General features: G+C 40.4%; 1 long non-coding RNA gene across 4 annotated transcripts in view; it reads left to right on the plus strand.

Moving 5' to 3' along the window:
* LOC121033900 (uncharacterized) overlaps positions 1-20,082 on the plus strand; it is a 57,126-nt gene that overhangs the window by 6,494 nt on the left and 30,550 nt on the right. For 3 of the 4 annotated variants that reach the window (XR_005792186.1, XR_005792184.1, XR_005792185.1), the window contains exons 2-5: positions 4,582-4,788; positions 7,625-7,813; positions 8,319-8,423; positions 9,192-9,285. This is a non-coding gene — a long non-coding RNA (uncharacterized LOC121033900). Of the gene's footprint in view, positions 1-4,581; positions 4,789-6,968; positions 7,118-7,624; positions 7,814-8,318; positions 8,424-9,191; positions 9,286-20,082 lie in introns of those variants that run through there. The other variant, XR_005792187.1, reaches the window with a different exon arrangement.

Genomic DNA, 20,082 nt, shown 5'->3' on the forward strand with positions numbered 1-20,082 from the left:
ATTAAACAGTCTGCATTTGGATTGACTGCCTGATGTGGTCGTGGTCTTAGTCAGCCATCAATGCTCCCAGGTGTCTATTCTTGGACGGTACCCAACAGTTCTGGCTGTTCCATGCTGGCAGGTTTGTGCACTTTCCTCCACCTCTGCCTTCAGGAGAAATATGCACATTTGTGTAAAATAAGGCTTGGAATTAGATGCCAGGTACTAGAAAAAGACTGCTTCTGTGATCTGGCCTCACCCTGTTCCAGGTTCCTGGCCACCCTGACTTGTGTGACATGCACATGGGCAGGGCGTCCCCTGTCATCCATCCTTGGGTAGCCAGAACCCTCTAGGCCTGTGGAGCTAGGGCCTACACTTAACCAACTGCACATCTTCGGGAATGGAGGGAGACCTCCCCCTGAAAACCATTCTGAGACAACCACTGAAATGGGTGACTGGGGACCCCATGTGGACCTACTGTCTGCTGGAGTCCCAGGCTTCGGGTGGCAATCAAGGCTTCCAGGTGTCTCTTCTTGGAGACCACACATTCCATCCCTGGCAAGACAACCCAGATTACTCAGGCTCTGCCATCAATAGGAATAGGCACATTTGTGTAGATTATGGCTTGGATTAGGTAGATGCTTTATAACCCCCAGGGCCTACTACAGTGACCTGGCCTCTCCAGATGCCTTGCCCTGTTTAGGTCCTTGGCCACCCTGACCCATGCCACCTGTGCATGCTTACTTTGTTTGCATGCACTTTTTTGCACTCTTGGGCAGACTCGGCACTGAAGCCCGTGGAACTCTAGCCAGGCCCCAACCACCTGCATAGCCTCTGGTGTCGTGGGAGCCCACCTCCTGAAAACCACTCTGAGATGGCAACTGGAAATGGCTAACAGTGTTTCTATGGATTTGCTTCCTTACTCGAGGCTTCAATGGAGACTAGTGCTTCCAGGTGTTTCCTAATGGAGGATACCCTGCCCTGCCTGCCTGGCTCCTTCCTGGCAAGGAAGTTGAAAAACTTCCAGCTCTGCCTTGGAGGGGGAGAATTGTGTACAATGGTAGGTAGGCCTTGCAATTAGGCTAAAGTTTTTTCTACCCCCAAAGAACCTGTGGGGGTTCTCCTCTCAGTTCTCATGTGCGAGAACCTCTCCCAACCCTTACCCTTTTCCAGGACCCTGGCCACAGGCACATGTGAGTCTGGCACATACACAGCACACACACTGACAGCTGCCCTTGAGCAGAGAGGCCCTCCAGGCCTTCGGAGCTTGGGCCCATCCCTTACCACCTGCATTGCAAAAAGTGGAGGAAGCCCACCCACCACCCCCCAAAATCACTCTAAGGTGTTAGCTGAAATGGGAGACTGCCAGTCTCCTTGTGGGCTGCTTGCCAGATGTGGTCCTGGGCTTGTGCTGTAGTCGGGCTCCCAGGTGTCTCTCTTTGGAGGATACGTTGGTGAGCCAAACCAATGTAGACCTTGCAAAGCAGTCCAGATTCACTCAGCTCTGCCTTCAGGTGAATATGTGCATTTGTGTACCAGAAGGCTTGGGATTAGGCAGATCAGGTACCTCCAATAGTCCCCTCCCCTGCCTGGGCCTCACCTGACATTGACCTGTTCCTGGCTACTCTGATCCATGAAGGTATCCTTCAATAAGAGGCACTTAGGGTTCTTGATTGCTGCAGAAGCCTCCAACCCCATCATGCAGCCAGGCCATGTGGGCTGACTGTAGCCAGTTTAAAGCTGCTTCCTCAGAAAGATTTTTGGTGGTGAGCTACATCCACCCAAAATGCTATGTAGGTGATTGGGGACTTGGCGTGAAATCCTAGGCCTGATGGGCACTGGCTGCCTGGGCAGGCTGACAGGTGCGTACTGCACATGCATGGGCCATGCAGGTAGCCAGGGACAGGTGTATGCGGAAGCCAGATAACAGGTGCAGGCTATAGGGACTATAACATATCTCCCTAATTCCAGGCTCTAACATAGACAAATCTGCCTGTTCAACTGGGGGTAGAACCGGAGGAATCTAGATGACCTTACCAGGGTGGGGACGCACGGGATGGTCAGGTACACCCAAATGTGTACTGACAGTCCTCAATGTAAAATGGAGCCTCAGAAATACTTTGAGCTGGTGGGCTCCCTACACCCTGAGACCACTCAGGTGGTTGATGTCCTACCAGAGCTCCATGGACCTGGAGTGCCCCTGCAAATGCTAACAGTGTGCAGACGGCACATTCATCGTCCGTGCAGGTCAGGGTGGCCAGGACAATATCCTGAAGCGCCTGTTCACAGGGAGAAGCATTGGGGGTTCCTGACATCTGCCTAATTCAAAGCATTCACCTACACAAATGCTCATATTCCACCTGAGGGCAGAGCTGGAGGAATTTGGACAGACCTGCCAAAGTGGGTCAGCCCAGGATAGTTAGGGTACTCTCTAAGAAGAAACACCTGGGAGCCTTAGATCCCTGGATCCAGGTAACACCTGGAGAAGCCTAGGATTACATCGGGCAATCCATTCCAAATGGGGACTATCTGTTGCCAATTAAATCTGCAGCCTCAGAAGATTTATAAGGAGTGTGCACTCTCCACATTGGAGCTTGTGAAGGTTTTGGAGAAAGGCCTAAGCCCAACAGACCTAGGGGGCCTGGGCACCCAAAGGCCAGCTGACAAAGTACAGACTGCATGTTTATACGTAGCACAGGGCAGGGGAGACAGGGACATAAAACATGACAGCTGTAGGGAGAGGCTGGGTCCCAGGAGCAGGTTACTGGGGGTACTTGCTTCTAATTCCAAGTGCTAATTTTCACAAATGTTCATATTTCCCCTGAAGGCAGAGCTGGAGGAATCTGGACTGCTTTGCTAGGGTGAGTCCACACAAGATGGTTGGGGTATATTCCGAGAAGAGATATCTGGGAGACTTGCTTGATGGGGAACCCCAGGACCCCACCAGGCAGCCAGTCCACATGGCAACTGACTGTCACCGGTTTAAATCTGCCTCAGAAAGGTTTTCCTGATGTGGACTCCCTCCACCATGAGGCCAGGCAGGTAGCTGTGGTGTTTCCAGAGCTTCAGGCACCTGGACTGCAGCTCTGTCGCCTATGGCCAGCTGGACGAAAGTGGATGGCCTTGTCAACGTGGGGCTGGGCCCATAGGCCAGGGTCTTCCCAGTATGAGACACCTGGAAGACTTGTAAACTCAGGACCTCATCAAGCAGCCAGTCCAAATGGGGACTGTCACCAGTTAAAAGCTACCATCTCAGAATTTGGGGAGGTGGACACCCTCTGAGCTGATGGCGATACAGGTGGTTCGGACCCACCCTAGTTCTGCTGGCCTGGAAGGCCATGGCTGCCCTCATCAAGTTGATGGGGTGTGTGTTACACATTCTCAAGCTGCTCAGGTCAGGGTAGGCAGGAACCTAGAAGAGGGTGAGTATCTGGAGAGGTTGGACCATGGGAGTACATGCTGAATGTCCAAGGAATCTGCCTAATTCCAAGCACTAATCTACACAAATGCACATATTCCCCTTGGGGGCAGAGCTGGGGGGATCTGGTCTGCCTGCCAGGGCAGGTGAGGCAGCATGGTCTAGGAACCCTCCCCTAAGAGACTTCACGACCTCACAGTTTGTGGGTTCCAGCCCTACATCAGGCACTGCACTGACCGTGTGGAAGCCTTCTTGGGATTCTCTTTCCCTCTCTCCCTGCTTCCTCTCCCACTCACACTTTTTCTCTCTCTCTCAAAAATAAGTAAACTAAAAAAAAAAGAAAAAAGATATCTAGGAGCCTTGATTGCTAGAGAAGCTCAAGAAAGCATCAGCCAGCCAGTCCAAATGGGGACTGACTACTGCCAGTTTAAATCTGTGGCCTTGGAAAATTTTTCTCAGTATGGGCTCCCCCCACCCTGAGGCTTTTCAGTTGATTGGATTCACCCAGAGCTCCAGGGGCCTGGATGGCCACCTGCAGCCCAAGGCCAGCTAACAAGGTGTGAACTGGGTATGGGTGGGACAAGCAGGTCAGGGTACCCAGGGACCTGGAATGGGCAAGTGTTGGGAGAGGCCAGGTCACAAGTGTGGGCCATTGTTAAGTCCAAGGCATCTGTTTAATCCAAGCCCTAACCTATAAAATGTACATGTGGGGGCAAATGGCAGAATGCCCCCAAAATGTGCCACTTCAGCATATTATTTTGGATTAAAGTCACTTAGGAAACAGCCAGTACAAGAATAACACTCCCAACAGCTTTGTCTCTAGAAAGCAGGAAATAAATCTCCCATGTGAAAAGTACCCTCCCTGTATCAGGATGTAAAGATAAATTTTAATCACCAGATAAGGAATTCAGAGATAAGAAGGCTGTGTAAACATCTTGTTACTTTTACTAATTTACTACCCTAGCTCAAATTCTGTTAGAATTTCTTTAAAACTGAAGCTTGTGAACCTAAGTTTTCTTTGTCTCATCAATTTCTCACAGATTTATTGATTCTTTGATTATAAAGCATGAAAATGCCTGCTTTGGTTAGTTCATCGAGTCTCAAACTTAATATCAGCCCTCCTTGTGCATATAATTAAACTATTTTTCTCCTGTTAACCTGTCTCTTGTCAATTTAATTCTTAGATCACCTAGAAGAACCTTGAAGGTAGAGAATCGTTCTTCCTCCTCAACAGTTGGCATAGCCAGCAGGATAAACTTTAGCTGGCTGGACACTGCTGCGGCTGAGAGATTATGGGACATCTGACAAAAGCTGGCACGAGGGAAGAATCCCCATCACCACATCAGCCAACTGGATCTCTGCCTGCCAGGTCTCGTGCAAGTGAGAGTGATGTGAGTCCTTTTTCTCTCTCTTCCTAAATCTAAGTTAGCAGGAGAAAATATTTGTGGAACTAGTGCCTTGGCTCTAATGGCTCTGGTGCATTTGGTAGAGTTCTCTTGGCTTCGCACATCGATTTCCACCCAGAGATGACCACAGCTTTTCTTTATCATTGTATTTTGTGTCATTTGTCATCAAAATGAATTACCATAGCAGAGCACACAGACATAGTCCCGGTCAGCCTGTTGTTCGAGTTGGCCTCACAGACTGGTGAGGTCACAGTTACCATCACATCTGTATCTGTTTAGACAAACTTTGCTGCGGGTCGTCTATGTAAAAGCCGGATGAGGTTTTTCCTTTTGTTTTGTTTTATGTCCTCAGAGCTTGGCTTTGTGACCAGTGAGAATATTCTCTCTGGTCTCCACCATCCACAAGATTGAATTACCAGAGGGTACTGTGGTGGCCTGTCAAGTAGAATGAGGTTCTGAGACACACAGTTACAAGCAGTACTCTCATTGTCTGGCCTTGCCAGCAATCGGGAGTTCTATGTTATAAGAGGTCCCAGCCCATAAGGGACCCTTGTCTTCGTAACCTCCATTAGTGCTAGAAAAGTCTCATTACAGTAGTGCCTGCCCGATGTCACAAATTAGTGGGTCTGTGACTAGAGATGTCTCACATTTTTGTGGGAGACCAAAGGTATTATTTTCTTTACACCATCCTAACTGCCTGTGCAATGAAGGCCTGTGCTGTCTTAGTCTATTTTGGGAGTAAAATTTTGGACCATGGGGGATGTATCATCTATGCCCTCACCCAGGATGCCTCTTGGGTTCTGGTCTAAGCCTGAAGAATTGCCTTTAGGTTTTCCCATAAAAAACCTTAATCGTTTGAGTCATGGTTGAGATTAGTAAGATCCTACTCATCATTGCCAGACGATGGATCCTTTCAATTGGCTATATTTGAAAGAAAAATATTATTTACAGAGAGTTTTCAATTATCTTATTAGGATGATGGCTACCCTTTGAAGCTCCTTTGACAAGATGAAAGAACAGTAATTAAACTTAAGATAAAAATTACTGTCCATATCCAATGTAAATTCCCCTTCTTGAAATCCAGCCCCATCTGCCTGTTTTAACTTCCTTTTTCCCCACAAGATTTACACAGAGCACTCCAGCCTAATTTCTAGGTTCAATATATACAGGTTAATCATGTAAATGCCAAAAGCCAGGAAATAAACTTAACAGTTTATTATTAAACTTAACAGACTGACAGTAAGGCCTGCTTTGCTCCTGCTTTTCAGGACTCCATAATTGGACTCTGCCAGCTTCAGGCATTTCTATGCAATATCCTTTATAGATGTATCCTAGACACTCCCACCTTCACCATACACGCGATAAAATTTATGCCCGCTGGACAGCAGCATAGCCCTTTTACTTCCACTTTCAGAAGTTCCTACCAAATTTAGAGAGGAATTAGGAAGATTAGTGGTCATCCACAACACCCCCACCCCTCACACAAACGGATGACCAAAATGTCTCCTAGGAGACATTTGGCCTAATAGAGGCCAAGGTTAAATTGTATACCTCAGAAAGAGGTTTTTGTAAAAAATGCTTTGTACAGACTTTTCAAAGGCATAAGTATTTTGACTCCCATTTTAGTTCTAAATCTCCCTGATATAGGAAGCAAGTTCCATTTTATTTATTTATTTATTTTTTTTTAATTTTTTTTTTTCAACGTTTATTTATTTTTGGGACAGAGAGAGACAGAGCATGAACGGGGGAGGGGCAGAGGAAGAGTGAGACACAGAATCAGAAACAGGCTCCAGGCTCTGAGCCATCAGACAAGAGCCTGACGCGGGGCTCGAACTCATGGACCGCGAGATCATGACCTGGCTGAAGTCGGACGCTTAACCGACTGCGCCACCCAGGCACCCCGCAAGTTCCATTTTAAAAGGCAGGTCAGTCCCTTGACACCCTAGTACTTTGTGGAAATTTAAAAAAACCTGCCTTTGTCTTGCAAATCTCTAATGTGTTAAAAGACTATCGCTTGTAATTCTACTTATTATCTTGAATTGTGTGTCACAGAAGTAACCAAATTTCCATCTCAACTGCATCATGAATTCTAATCATATTTTTAACCACTGTCATTTTTAAATCTTTTATCATTTATAAACAGCTTTACTTTTATTCAATGCTTTCACAAGTGTTGCTACAAAAATGCTTCATCTTCAAGGAAACTCATGAAAAACACTCTAGGATACAGGTTTCTGAGAACTTTAAGATCTTTAAGTAAAAAATCCAGAGTTAATGGAAAAACTGGATTTAAACAAAACAAGAATAATTCCATGTGAGTGAATAAACTGATGAAGAGGAGTAATATAATTTTTATGACTTTTGGTTAGAAATATTGTTGGTTTTTTTTTGAGAGAGAGAGAGAGAGAGAGCGAGCACGTACACGAGCGGGGGAGAGGTAGAGGGAAAGGGAGAGAGAATCTTAAGCAACTCCATGCCCACCGTGGAGCCCAACTGATAGGTCTATCCTATGACTCTGGGATCATGACCTGAGCTAAAATCAAGAGTTCGATGCTTAACCGACTGAGCCACTCCAGTGCCCCAAAACATTGCTGATTTTTAAGAATGTTTTATTTCCAGATTTAAGAAAACTTTTTCCCTTAAGCTAATGGGTTTACAGCAATAAATTACACATTTATAAACAGATTTGAAACCTTTATCTTCTCCTTACCTGATCCCCCCCCCCACCACCCAGAATGTGGAAACTCTCTGTTACTTTATATTTTCATGGCAATATATTTATTTGCATGAATTCAATAAGAATCTGTTCTCCTTGTAACAGGATACAATTGGAAACATGGGCTATATCATCAAGGCTTTGACGGGGATGTCATATTTGAGGGAAACATGCATAGACTCAGATATGACCAAATAGCTTTAAGGAACTGAAGTTGACTTAATGGAGCTAATAAAGCCCATTGCAAATATCAGCCTGACACCTTGCTTACAGAGTAACCGGCAGCCTTACAAGGTAAGTAAGGAAGATCACTTCATTGTAGGTACAAGAACCTCAGGACATTTTGGGGACATCAAGAATAAAGGAAGTAACACAAATTCATAGGTATTATAGGCAAAGTTTGATGATAAGTGTTTGGCTAAACTTCTTAACCTCAAGAGTCTATTAAAATTTCAGTCTGAAGATTCCTTATGAAAAGTTCCAGCAAAGCAGATTTAAAAGACCACAATCAATTACTATACTTGCTGTCCTTATGTAAAGAAGGCCAATTTTAATAAAAGCAAACTTATTTATAGACAAGTTAGTCTTATTTTGGCTAACTTTGAAAATGAGGGTGACCTCAGAGAGAAAAAATTGTTTCAGTAATACTTTTGTGGATATTAGATTCCAGTTCTGTTGACTATCTTTGAGGTTTTGTGTTCTACCTGTAAACCAGACTAGATTCTGAATTCTGATGTCTTGTGACTGGCTACAACTCTCCAAACAATGTTTCTGATTTTCTCCCATCCTTTTGATTTAGAATCATTGAGAATTAAAACAGACTTCTCTCCCTGAAGCCCTGCAAACTAAATATGAATGACTTGATATAAACTTCAGGAAAATCAGCACAGTAGATAACATAAAGGTAATTTTCATGCCTGATGCTCTCTGGGCCATTCAAAAAACTCAGGAGAGACATTCAAACTACACACTAGGAAAATCTCTCAGACTTCCATTACCTTCCCTCGCTGTATTTGAAGACGCTTCAAGCCTGACATTTATGCAAGTGGTTGCAGATGGCCCCAGCTCCACACCCCTGGAGTGCCCTGCCTACATGAGGCTGACAGACTGGGTCAGGCTAAGTAGGGACCTGGAACACGTCAAGTGTTAGGAGCAGCTGGTGATGGGAGACGGCTACTGGGGACACAAGGAATCTGCCTAATTCCAAACCTTAACATACATAAATGCACATATTCCTCCTGAATGTAAAATTGGAGGAATCTGGACCATATTGCTAGGGCAGAGCTGGGAGGACTAGCTAGGGGTATCCTTCAGTAACAGACATTTGGGAGCCCTGATGTTCAACATGTTCTGGACCTCATCAGGCATCCAGTCCAAAGGGGGGATTACTGCTGCCTCAGAAATATTTTTGGAGGGAGGATGTCTCTATCCTGCGGCCATTCACAGGGTTTTGGTGTGGCAGGAGTTCAACAGGCCTGGAGTGCCCCAGCCGCCCAAGACTGGCTGATAAGGTGCAGACTGTGCATGCTCGGGAGGTACAGTTCAGGGTAACCAGGGACCTGGAATGGTACTGTCAGGCAAGGCTGGGTCACAGGAGGGGGCTATTGGAGGTAACTGGCTTCTGCCTAATTCCAAATCCTAATCTGTACACATGTGCGTACTTCCCCTGAAGTCAGCGCTGGAGGAATATGGACTACCTTACGAGGGCTAAATTGGGTGGCTTGCTAAGGAACTTCAATAAGAGATGCCTGGGACCCCAGCAAACAGTAAGTACACATGGGGACCAACTTGGCTATTTCAGTGGTAGATAAAACTGAGCCTGATTTGGGAATCTATATTTTGGTTAAAAGTTCTGTATACTAAGTTACAAAGTATAGGCTACTATTGTGGCTTCTACTATGACCATGAGAGGCTTTCTTAATATAAATTCCCATATTCTTAGAATAAAAATTTGTGGTGAGACAGAAGTCAGATGTATACCACCATGGATAATGGTATGTACTAAGTTTCCTATGTGTCCTTTGTAGACCTTACTAGGTGTCTGTTCTTATAAAGTCTGGACATAGTGTGCATGAATGTATTCTTAATTTTCTAATAAGTTGAGAGTATAGTAAAGTTCAATTTTTTGGCTAATTTATATTTACAAATATAATTGCCCATTCTGAATATTTAGCAGTTGCTCTTGTAAGATAAAGTGCTACTACACAAAATAAGTCAGGAATTAAATTGATGTTATTTTCAGAATCTCTGGCATGTGTCCAGTGCTACATTCAATTTTGTAAGATAAAAATTACAGAAATCAGTACCTGGTTGTCTTGGTATATACGCTAGCTTATAATACCAAGAGACAGTGGTTCAGGCCAATCTTTCTCCTTCAAGTCAGTTTCTAATAGGGCGTGTTGTTCAGGATCCATAATGATTCTCGTGGAGATTGAAGTAGAAGTTTCCACTTTATCAGCTTCCCTAGGTATTTGGTTTCTCCATTGATTGAAGGTTTCACAGTGAATAGATAGATCTTATAGTAAAGGGGAGGGGTGGCAAGGTTGCATTTGGTGATGCTGGTGATGTTGTTGAGTCCTCAGTTGCAATAAGGTGATAGGGGTAGTAATCTGTGGAGGAGAAAAAGATGTCACAGACCCTGGAGTTGTATCTGCAGCAGAATGTGGCAATCTATTTTGTATAACCACCATTGCTGAATAGGTCATGGAAGTATCCAAAGCTGCAATGAGTATGGTATCCAATAGTGAGCAGTAAGGTAGCATACTGCATTGACCCCCATAGTAATACTTAGGGGTTTAATAATGCATAACAGATTCATGCCTACAAAATTAAGATAGTGTCCTATAAATTTGTAAATCTTGGCAGCTGTTGTTCTTGCCACTCAAGGAGATCTATAGTTTATGGCCAATATTGGCCATTATTGCGAATACCGCCCCAAGCATAATCATCCTGCATCATACTAGGCTAAGTATTAAACATCTAGTGTTGATACAGTAAAACATGGTGTTCTTCATACCTGAAATTTTTATAGACGATTTAGTTTGATGTAGTATTCTTTCTTCTTTGGTCAACGAGATTGTTTTTTTAAATGGCAGGTGCTATAATTTCTGCAGTACTCTAATGATTGTTTTTAAATCAGATTAGTTTTGATTCTGGAGTGTTGTTAGTGCTAATTCCTATCTCTGTGGATGTCTGCCGTATTAATTCAATAGAAGTTTTTCTACCATTCTATATCTATGGTTTAGAGATCTTGCTGCCTCCCAGATCATCTTAGTCCAGACTTTCATACCTAGATTGTTACTAAGCAACCTAAGCTTTTGCTTGAATAAGCCATACTTCTCAACTGATCCAGAAGCAGTTGGGTTGTATAGTATCTAGAAATTCCACAATATGCTGTATTTCCCAGCCCATTCTTAGATTAGCTTTCCTGTGAAATGTGTGCCCTAATCTGATTTTATGATGTTTGGGATACAATCAGAAATGATTCAGATTTCTAAAGCTCTTTTGGTGGATTTGTTAAAATTAAGTTTAAAAAATTTTAATTCCAGTAAAGTTAACATACAGTGTTAGATTAGTTTCAGGTGTACAATAAAGTGATTCAACAATTCTATACATTACTCAGTGCTCATCGTGATAACTGTACTCTTAAACCCCTTCACTTATTTCACCCATTCCCCCCCCACCTCCCCTCTGGTAATCATCAGTTCTCTATAGTTAAGAGTCTGTTTCTTGGTTTGTCTGTTTTCTTCTTTGTTCGTTTCTTAAATTCCATACGTGAGTGAAATCATATGTTACTTGTCTATCTCTGACTTACTTCACTTAGCATTATACTAACTTAGCTTAACTTAACTAACTAACTTAACTAACTAACTTAACTTCACTTAGCATTATACTTCACTTAGCATTATACTTACTTCACTTAGCATATACATCCATGTTGTTACAAATGGCAAGATTTCATTTTTTATGATTGAAATAATATAATAATTCCATTCTTTATCAATTCATCTTTCGATGGGCACTTGGGCTGCTTCCATAATTTAGCTACGGTAAATGATGCTGCAATAAACAAAGGGGTGCATGTATCTCTTTGAATTAGTGTTTTTGTATTTGAGGGGTACATACTCCGTAGTGGGATTACTGCATTAATGGTAGTTCCATTTTTAACTTTTTGAGGAATGTCCGTACTGTCTTCCACAGTGGCTGCAACAGTTTCCATTCCTACCAACAGTGCACAAGGGTTCCTATTTCTTTGCATTCTCTCTAACACTTAGCTATTTCTTTTGTTTTTGATTTTATACATTCTGACAGGTTTGAAGTGATATCTCATTGTAGTTTTGATCCATTTTCCCGATGGATGAATGATGTTGAGTATCTTTTCGTGTGTTTGGCTATCGGTATTTCTTCTTTGGAGAAATATCTGTCCATGTCTTCTGCCCATTTATTTTTATTTAAAAAATTTTGTAATGCATGTTTATTTTTGAGAAAAAGAGAGAACAAGAGCAAGTGGGGGAGGGGTAGAGAGAGAGACACACAGAATCTGAAGCAGGCTCATACGGGGCTCCAACACACCATGAGATCATGATCTGAGCCAAAGTTAGACTCTCAACCAACTGAGCCACCCAGGTCTTCCTGTCTTCCACCCATTTTTAATTGGATTGTTTTCTGGATGTTGAGTTGTACAAGTTCTTTATATATAAAGAATATATAAGTTCTTTATATATTTTGGATACTAACCCTTTACTAGATGTCATTTACAAATATCTTCTTCCATTCAGTAGGCAGTCTTTTAGTTTTGTTGATTATTTCTTTTGCTGTACAGAAACTTTTTATTTTGATATTGTCCCAATAGCTTATATTTGCTTTTGATTTCCTTGCCTCAGGAGACATATCTAGAAAGATGTTGCTATGGCCAATGTCAAAAAGAATTATTACCTGTGCTCTCTTCTAGGATTTTTGTGGTTTCAGGTGCCACATGTAGGTCCTTTAATCCGTTTTGAGTTTATTTTTGTGTATGGTGTTAGAAAGTGGTCCAGTTTTCATTTTTTTGCATGTAGCCACCCAGTTTTCCCAGCTCCATTTGTTGAAGAGGCTTTTTCCCATTGCATATTTTCAGCTATTTTATAAAAGATTAATTGACCATATAAGTGGGGGCTTATTTCTAGGTTTTTCTGTTCTCTTGTTTTAATCTCTTTGTCTGTTTTTGTGCCACTTACATCCTGTTTTGATTACTATAGCTTTGTAGTATAACTTGAAATCTGGAACTGTACTAGCCCCAGTTTTGTTTTTCTTTTTTCAAAATTGCTTTTGCTGTTTGGGGGTCTATTGTGGTTCTATAAAAATAATAGGATTGTTCTAGTTCTGTAAAAAAATGCTGTTGGTATTTTGATATGGATTACATTAAATCTAGTAATTAAATCTAGATCACTTTGGGTAGTATGGACATTTTAACAATATCTGTTATTCCATTCCATAAGCACGGAATATCTTTCTACTTGTTTGTGTTGTCTTCAGTGTCTTTCATCAGCATTTTATAGCTTTCAGAGTACAGGCCCTTCACTTCTTTGGTTATGTTTATTCCTAGGTATTTTATTATTCTTGGTGCAATTGTAAATGGGATTGCTTTCTTAATTTCTGTTGCTTAATTATTAGTATATAAATACATTATATATTTTGTATCCTGCAACCTTAATGAATGTATCAGTTCTAGTAAATTTTTGGTGGAGTCTTCAGGGTTTTTATATATAGTATCATGTCTATATATAGTATCATATGATACTATATAGAATCACTGCAAATAGTGAAAGTTTACTTCTCCCTTACTGATTTGAATGCTTCTTATTCCTTTTTCTTGTCTGATTAGTATGACTAGGACTTGTAGGACTACATTGAATGAAATTGATGACAGTGGACATCCTTGTCTTGGTCCTATCTTAGAGGAAAGTTCTCAGTGTTTCACCATTGCATATGATGCTCACTGTGGGTTTTTAATATATGGCCTTTATTATTTTGAAGTGTGTTCACTCTAAACCTACTTTGTTGAAAGTTTTTTTATCATGAATGAATATTGTACTTTGTCAAATGCTTTTTCTGCATCTATTGAAATGATCATATGGTTTTTATCCTTCCTCTTGTTAATGTCATGTATCACATTGATTTGCAAATATTGAACTGCCTTGCATTCCAGGAATAAATTCCATTTGATCATGGTGAATGATTTTTTAAATATATTGTTGGATTTTTTTTTTTGCTACTATTTTATTGAGGACTTCCCATTTATGTTCATCAGAGATATTAGCCTGTAGGCTTTTGTTTTTGCTTTTTTGCTTTTTGTAGTATCTTTATCTGGTTTTGATATCAGGATAATACTGGCCTCAGAATGAATTTGGAAACTTTCCCTTCCTTTTCTGTTTTTGGAAGAGTTTGAGAAGAATAGGTATTAATTCTTCTTTAAATGTTTGGTAGAATCCACTTGTGAAGCCATCTTATCCTGGATTTTTGTTTATTGGGTGTTTTTGAATTACTGATTCCAGTTTCATTGCTAGTAATCAGTGTATTCATATGTTCTATTTATTCCTGATTCAGTTTAGGGAGAGTATATGCTTCTAGGAATTCACTTCTTCTAGGATGTCCAATTTGTTAGCATATCATTTTCCTTAACATTCTCTTATAATCCTTTGTATTTCTGTGGCATTGTTATTTTTCCTCTTTCATTTCTTTAAAAAAATTTTTTTTAAATATGAAATTTATTGTCAAATTGGTTTCTATACAACACCCAGTGCTTATCCCAAAAGGTGGCCTCCTCAATATCTATCACCCACCCTCCCGTCCCTCCTACCCTTCATTAACCCTCAGTTTGTTCTCAATTTTAAGAATCTCTTATGCTCTGGCTGTCTCCCTCTCTAACCTCTTTTTTTGTTTCTTCCCCTCCCCCATGGACTTCTGTTAAGTTTCTCAGGATCCACATAAGAGTGAAAACATATGGTATGTCTTTCTCTGTATGACTTATTTCACTTAGCATCACACTCTCCAGTTCTATCCACGTTGCTACAAAAGGCCATATTTCATTCTTTCTCATTGCCACCTAGTATTCCATTGTGTATATAAATCACAATTTCTTTATCCATTCGTCAGTTGATGGATATGACATTTAGGCTCTTTCCATAATTTGGCTATTGTTGAAAGTGCTGCTATAAACATTGGGGTACAAGTGCCCCTATGCATCAGCACTCCTGTATTCCTTGGGTAAATTCCTAGCAGTACTATTGCTGGGTCACAGGGTAGATCTATTTTTAATTTTTTGAGGAACCTCCACACTGTTTTCCAGAGTGGCTGCACCAGTCTGCATTCCCACCAACAGTGCAAGAGGGTTCCTGTTTCTCCACATCCTCTCCAGCATCTATAGTCTCCTGATTTGTTCATTTTGGCCACTCTAACTGGCGTGAGGTGATATATGAGTGTGGTTCTGATTTGTATTTCCCTGATGAGGAGCGACATTGAGCATCTTTTCATGTGCCTGTTGGGCATCTGGATGTCTTCTTTAGAGAAGTGTCTATTCATGTTTTCTGCCCATTTCTTCACTGGGTTATTTGTTTTTCGGGTGTGGAGTTTGGTGAGCTCTTTATAGATTTTGGATACTAGCCCTTTGTCCGATATGTCATTTGCAAATATCTTTTCCATTCCGTTGGTTGCCTTTTAGTTTTGTTGATTGTTTCCTTTGCTGTGCAGAAGTTTTTTTTTGTTTTGTTTTGTTTGTTTGTTTGTTTGTTTGTTTGTTTGTTTGTTTTTATCTTCATGAGGTCCCAATAGTTCATTTTTGCTTTTAATTCCCTTGCCTTTGGAGATGTGTCAAGTAAGAAATTGCTGTGGCTGAGATCAGAGAGGTTTTTTCCTGCTTTCTCCTCTAGGGTTTTGATGGTTTCCTGTCTCACATTCAAGTCCTTTATCTATTTTGAGTTTATTTTTGTGTATGGTGTAAGAAAGTTGTCTAGTTTCATTCTTCTGCTTGTTGTTGTCCAGTTCTCCCAGCACCATTTGCTAAAGAGACTGTCTTTTTTCCATTGGATACTCTTTCCTGCTTTGTCAAAGATTAGTTGGCCATACCTTTGTGGGTCTAGTTCTGGGGTTTCTATTCTATTCCATTGGTCTATGTGTCTGTTTTTGTGCCAATACCATGCTGTCTTGATGATGACAGCTTTGTAGTAGAGGCTAAAGTCTGGGATTGTGATGCCTCCTGCTTTGGTCTTTTTCTTCAAAATTACTTTGGCTATTTGGGGCCTTTTGTGGTTCCATACAAATTTTAGGATTGCTTGTTCTAGCTTCTAGAAGAATGCTGGTGCAATTTTGATTGGGATTGCATTGAATGTGTAGATAGCTTTGGGTAGTATTGACATTTTAACAATATTCTTCCAATCCATGAGCACGGAATGTTTTTAATTTCTTTATATCTTCTTCAATTACCTTCATAAGCTTTCTATAGTTTTCAGCATATAGATCTTTTACATCTTTGGTTAGATTTATTCCTAGGTATTTTATGCTTCTTGGTGCAATTGTGAATGGGATCAGTTTCTTTATTTGTCTTTCTGTTGCTTCATTGTTAGTGTATAAGAATGCAACTGATTTCTGTACATTGATTTTGTATCCTGCAACTTTGCTGAATTCATATATCAGTTCTAGAAGACTTTTGGTGGAGTCTATCGGATTTTCCATGTATAATATCATGTCATCTGCAAAAAGCGAAAGCTTGACTTCATCTTTGCCAATTTTGATGCCTTTGATTTCCTTTTGTTGTCTGATTGCAGATGCTAGCACTTCCAACACTCTGTTAAACAACAGTGGTGAGAGTGGACATCCCTGTCGTGTTCCTGATCTCATGGAGAAAGTTCTCAGTTTTTCCCCATTGAGGATGATATTAGCTGTGGGCTTTTCATATATGGCTTTTATGATGTTTAAGTATGTTCCTTCTATCCTGACTTTCTCGAGGGTTTTTATTAAGAAAGGATGCTGAATTTTGTCAAATGCTTTTTCTGCATCGATTGACAGGATCATATGGTTCTTATCTTTTCTTTTATTAATGTGATATATCACATTGATTGATTTGATAATATTGAACCAGCCCTGCAGCCCAGGAATGAATCCCACTTGATCATGGTGAATAATTCCTTTTATATGCTGTTGAATTCGATTTGCTAGTATCTTATTGAGAATTTTTGCATCCATATTCATCAGGGATATTGGCCTGTAGTTCTCTCTTTTTTTACTGGGTCTCTGTCTGGTTTAGGAATCAAAGTAATGCTGGCTTCATAGAATGAGTCTGGATGTTTTCCTTCCCTTTCTATTTTTTGGAACAGCTTGAGAAGGATAGGTATTATCTCTGCTTTAAATGTCTGGTAGAATTCCCCAGGGAAGCCATCTGGTCCTGGACTCTTGTTGGGAGATTTTTGATAACTGATTCAATTTCTTCGCGGATTATGTGTCTGTTCAAGCTTTCAATTTCTTCCTGTTTGAGTTTTGGAAGCGTGTGGGTGTTTAGGAATTTGTCCATTTCTTCCAGGTTGTCCGGTTTGTTGGCATATAATTTTTCATAGTATTCCCTGATAATTGCTTGTATTTCTGAGGGATTGGTTGTAATAATTCCATTTTCATTCATGATTTTATCTATTTGGGTCATCTCCCTTTTCTTTTTGAGAAGCCTGGCTAGAGGTTTATCAATTTTGTTTATTTTTTTCAAAAAACCAACTCTTGGTTTCATTGATCTGCTCTACAGTGTTTTTAGATTCTACATTGTTTATTTCTGCTCTGATCTTTATTACTTCTCTTCTTCTGCTGGATTCGGGGTGTCTTTGCTGTTCTGTTTCCTTTAGGTGTGCTGTTAGATTTTGTATTTGGGATTTTTCTTGTTTCTTGAGATAGGCCTGGATTGCAATGTATTTTCCTCTCAGGACTGCCTTTGCTGCATCCCAAAGCATTTGGGTTGTTGTATTTTCATTTTCATTTGTTTCCATATATTTTTTAATTTCTTCTCTAATTGCCTGGTTGACCTATTCATTCTTTAGTTGGGTGTTCTTTAACCTCCATGCTTTTGGAGGTTTTCCAGACTTTTTCCTGTGGTTGATTTCAAGCTTCATAGCATTGTGGTCTGAAAGTATACATGGTATGATCTCAATTCTTGTATATGTATGAAGGGCTGTTTTGTGACCCAGTATGTGATCTATCTTGGGAAGGTTCCATGTGCACTTGAGAAGAAAGTATAGTCTATTGCTTTGGGATGCAGAGTTCTAAATATATCTGTCAAGTCCATCTGATCCAATGTATCATTCAGGGCCCTTGTTTCTTTATTGATCCTGTGTCTAGATCACCTATCCATTGTTGTAAGTGGAGTATTAAAGTCCCCTGCAATTACCACATTCTTATCAATAAGGCTGCTTATGTTTGTGATTGTTTTATATATTTGGGGGCTCCCGTATTTGGCACATAGACATTTATAATTGTTAGCTCTTCCTGATGGATAGACCCTGTAATTATTATATAATGCCCTTCATTTCTTGTTACAGCCTTTAAGGTATAGTTTGTCTGATATGAGTATGGCTAGTCCAGCTTTCTTTTGACTTCCGGTAGCATGATAGATAGTTCTCCATCCCCTCACTTTCAATCTGAAGGTGTCCTCAGGTCTAAAATGAGTCTCTTGTAGACAGCAAATAGATGGGTCTTGTTTTTTTATCCATTCTGATACCCCATGTCTTTTGGTTGGAGCATTTAGTCCATTTACATTCAGTGTTATAGAAAGATATGGGTTTAGAGTCATTGTGATGTCTGTAGGTTTCATGCTTGTAGTGATGTCTCTGGTACTTTGTCTCACAGGATCCCCCTTAGGATCTCTTGTAGGGCTGGTTTAGTGGTGATGAATTCCTTCAGTTTTTGTTTGTTTGGGAAGATCTTTATCTCTCCTTCTATTCTAAATGACAGACTTGCTGGATAAAGGATTCTCGGCTGCATATTTTTTCTGTTCATCACATTGAAGATTTCCTGCCATTCCTTTCTGGCCTGCCAAGTTTCAGTAGGTAGATCCATCACTAGTCTTATTGGTCTCCCTTTATATGTTAGACCATGTTTATCCCTAGCTGCTTTCAGAATTTTCTCTTTATCCTTGTATTAAACATTTTTTTTAATGTTTATTTATTTTTGAGAGAGAGAGGCAGAGCATGAGTGGAGGATGGACAGAGAGAGAGGGAGACATAGAATCTGAAGCAGGCTCCAGGCTCTGAACTGTCAGCACAGAGCCCAACGTGGGGCTGGAACCCACGAACCTTGAGATCATGACCTGAGCCAAAGTCGGATGCTTAACCGACTGAGCCACACAGGAGCCCTTCCTCTTTCATTTCTGATTTTGAGTCCTCTCTTTTTTTTTATGGGTCTAGCTAAAGGTTTATCAATTTTATTGATCTTTTCAAAGAAGTAGGTTTTGTTTTCATTAATCTGTTATGATTTTTTAAATCTCTATTTCATTTATTTCTGCTCTAATATTTAGTATTTCCTTCCTTCTGCTAGTTTGGGGCTTTGCTCCTCTTTTTCTAGCTTCTTTAGGTGTAAAGTTAGGTTGTTTGAGATTTTTCTTGTTTCCTGATGTAGGTCTATATTGCTATAAATTTCTCTCCTAGGATAGCTTTTGCTACATCCCAAAGATTTGGGGCCATTGTATTTTCCTGATCATTTGTATGTATGTATTATTAAATTTCTTTGATTTCTTCTTTGACCCATTTGCTGTTTGATAGAATGTTATTTAATCTCCATGTATTTGTGTTCCAGATTTTTTTCTTGTGGTTGATTTCTGGTTTCATAGTGTTGTAGTCAGAAAAGATGCATGTTATGATTTCAGTCTTTTTGAATTTGTGGCCTAATGTGATCTATTCTGGAGAATGTTCCATGTGTACTTGAAAAGCATGTGTATTTTTGCTGTGTCTGAATATATCTATTAAATCCATCTGGTCCAGTTTGTCATTCAAAGCCACTGTTTCCTTGTTGATTTTCTTTCTAGGTGATCTATTGATGTAAGTGGGATGTTAAAATTTCAGTTCACTAGTATTGTTGATTTCTTCTATTATGTTTATTAACTTATTTATGTTATTTGGGTTCTTTCATGTTGGGTGCATAAATGTTTGCAATTATTATACCTTATTGTTAAATTGTTCCCTTTATGATTATATAGTGTCCATCTTTATCTCTTGTTACAGTCTGTTTCAAAGTGTGTTTTGTCCAATATATTGTTACCAGCTTTCTTTTCACTTCCATTTGCATGATAAATGTTTTTCCATCTCTTCCCTTTAAATCTGCATGTGTCTTTAGGTCTCTTGTAGGCAGGATATTGATGGGTTTTACAATTTTATCCAGTTATGCACCCTATTCTTTTGATTAGGTAGTTCAGTCCATTTACATTCAAAGTAATTACTGGTAAGTATGTATTTATTGCCATTTTATTACTTGCTTTATGGTCACTTTTGCAGTTCTTTGTTCCTTTTTACTCTCTTGTGGTTTGATGGCTTTCTTTAGTGATATGCTTGGATTCC

This window comes from Herpailurus yagouaroundi, unplaced genomic scaffold, assembly GCF_014898765.1.
Source record: "Herpailurus yagouaroundi ecotype Mexico unplaced genomic scaffold, PumYag 159, whole genome shotgun sequence".
NCBI classification, from domain to species: domain Eukaryota; kingdom Metazoa; phylum Chordata; class Mammalia; order Carnivora; family Felidae; genus Herpailurus; species Herpailurus yagouaroundi.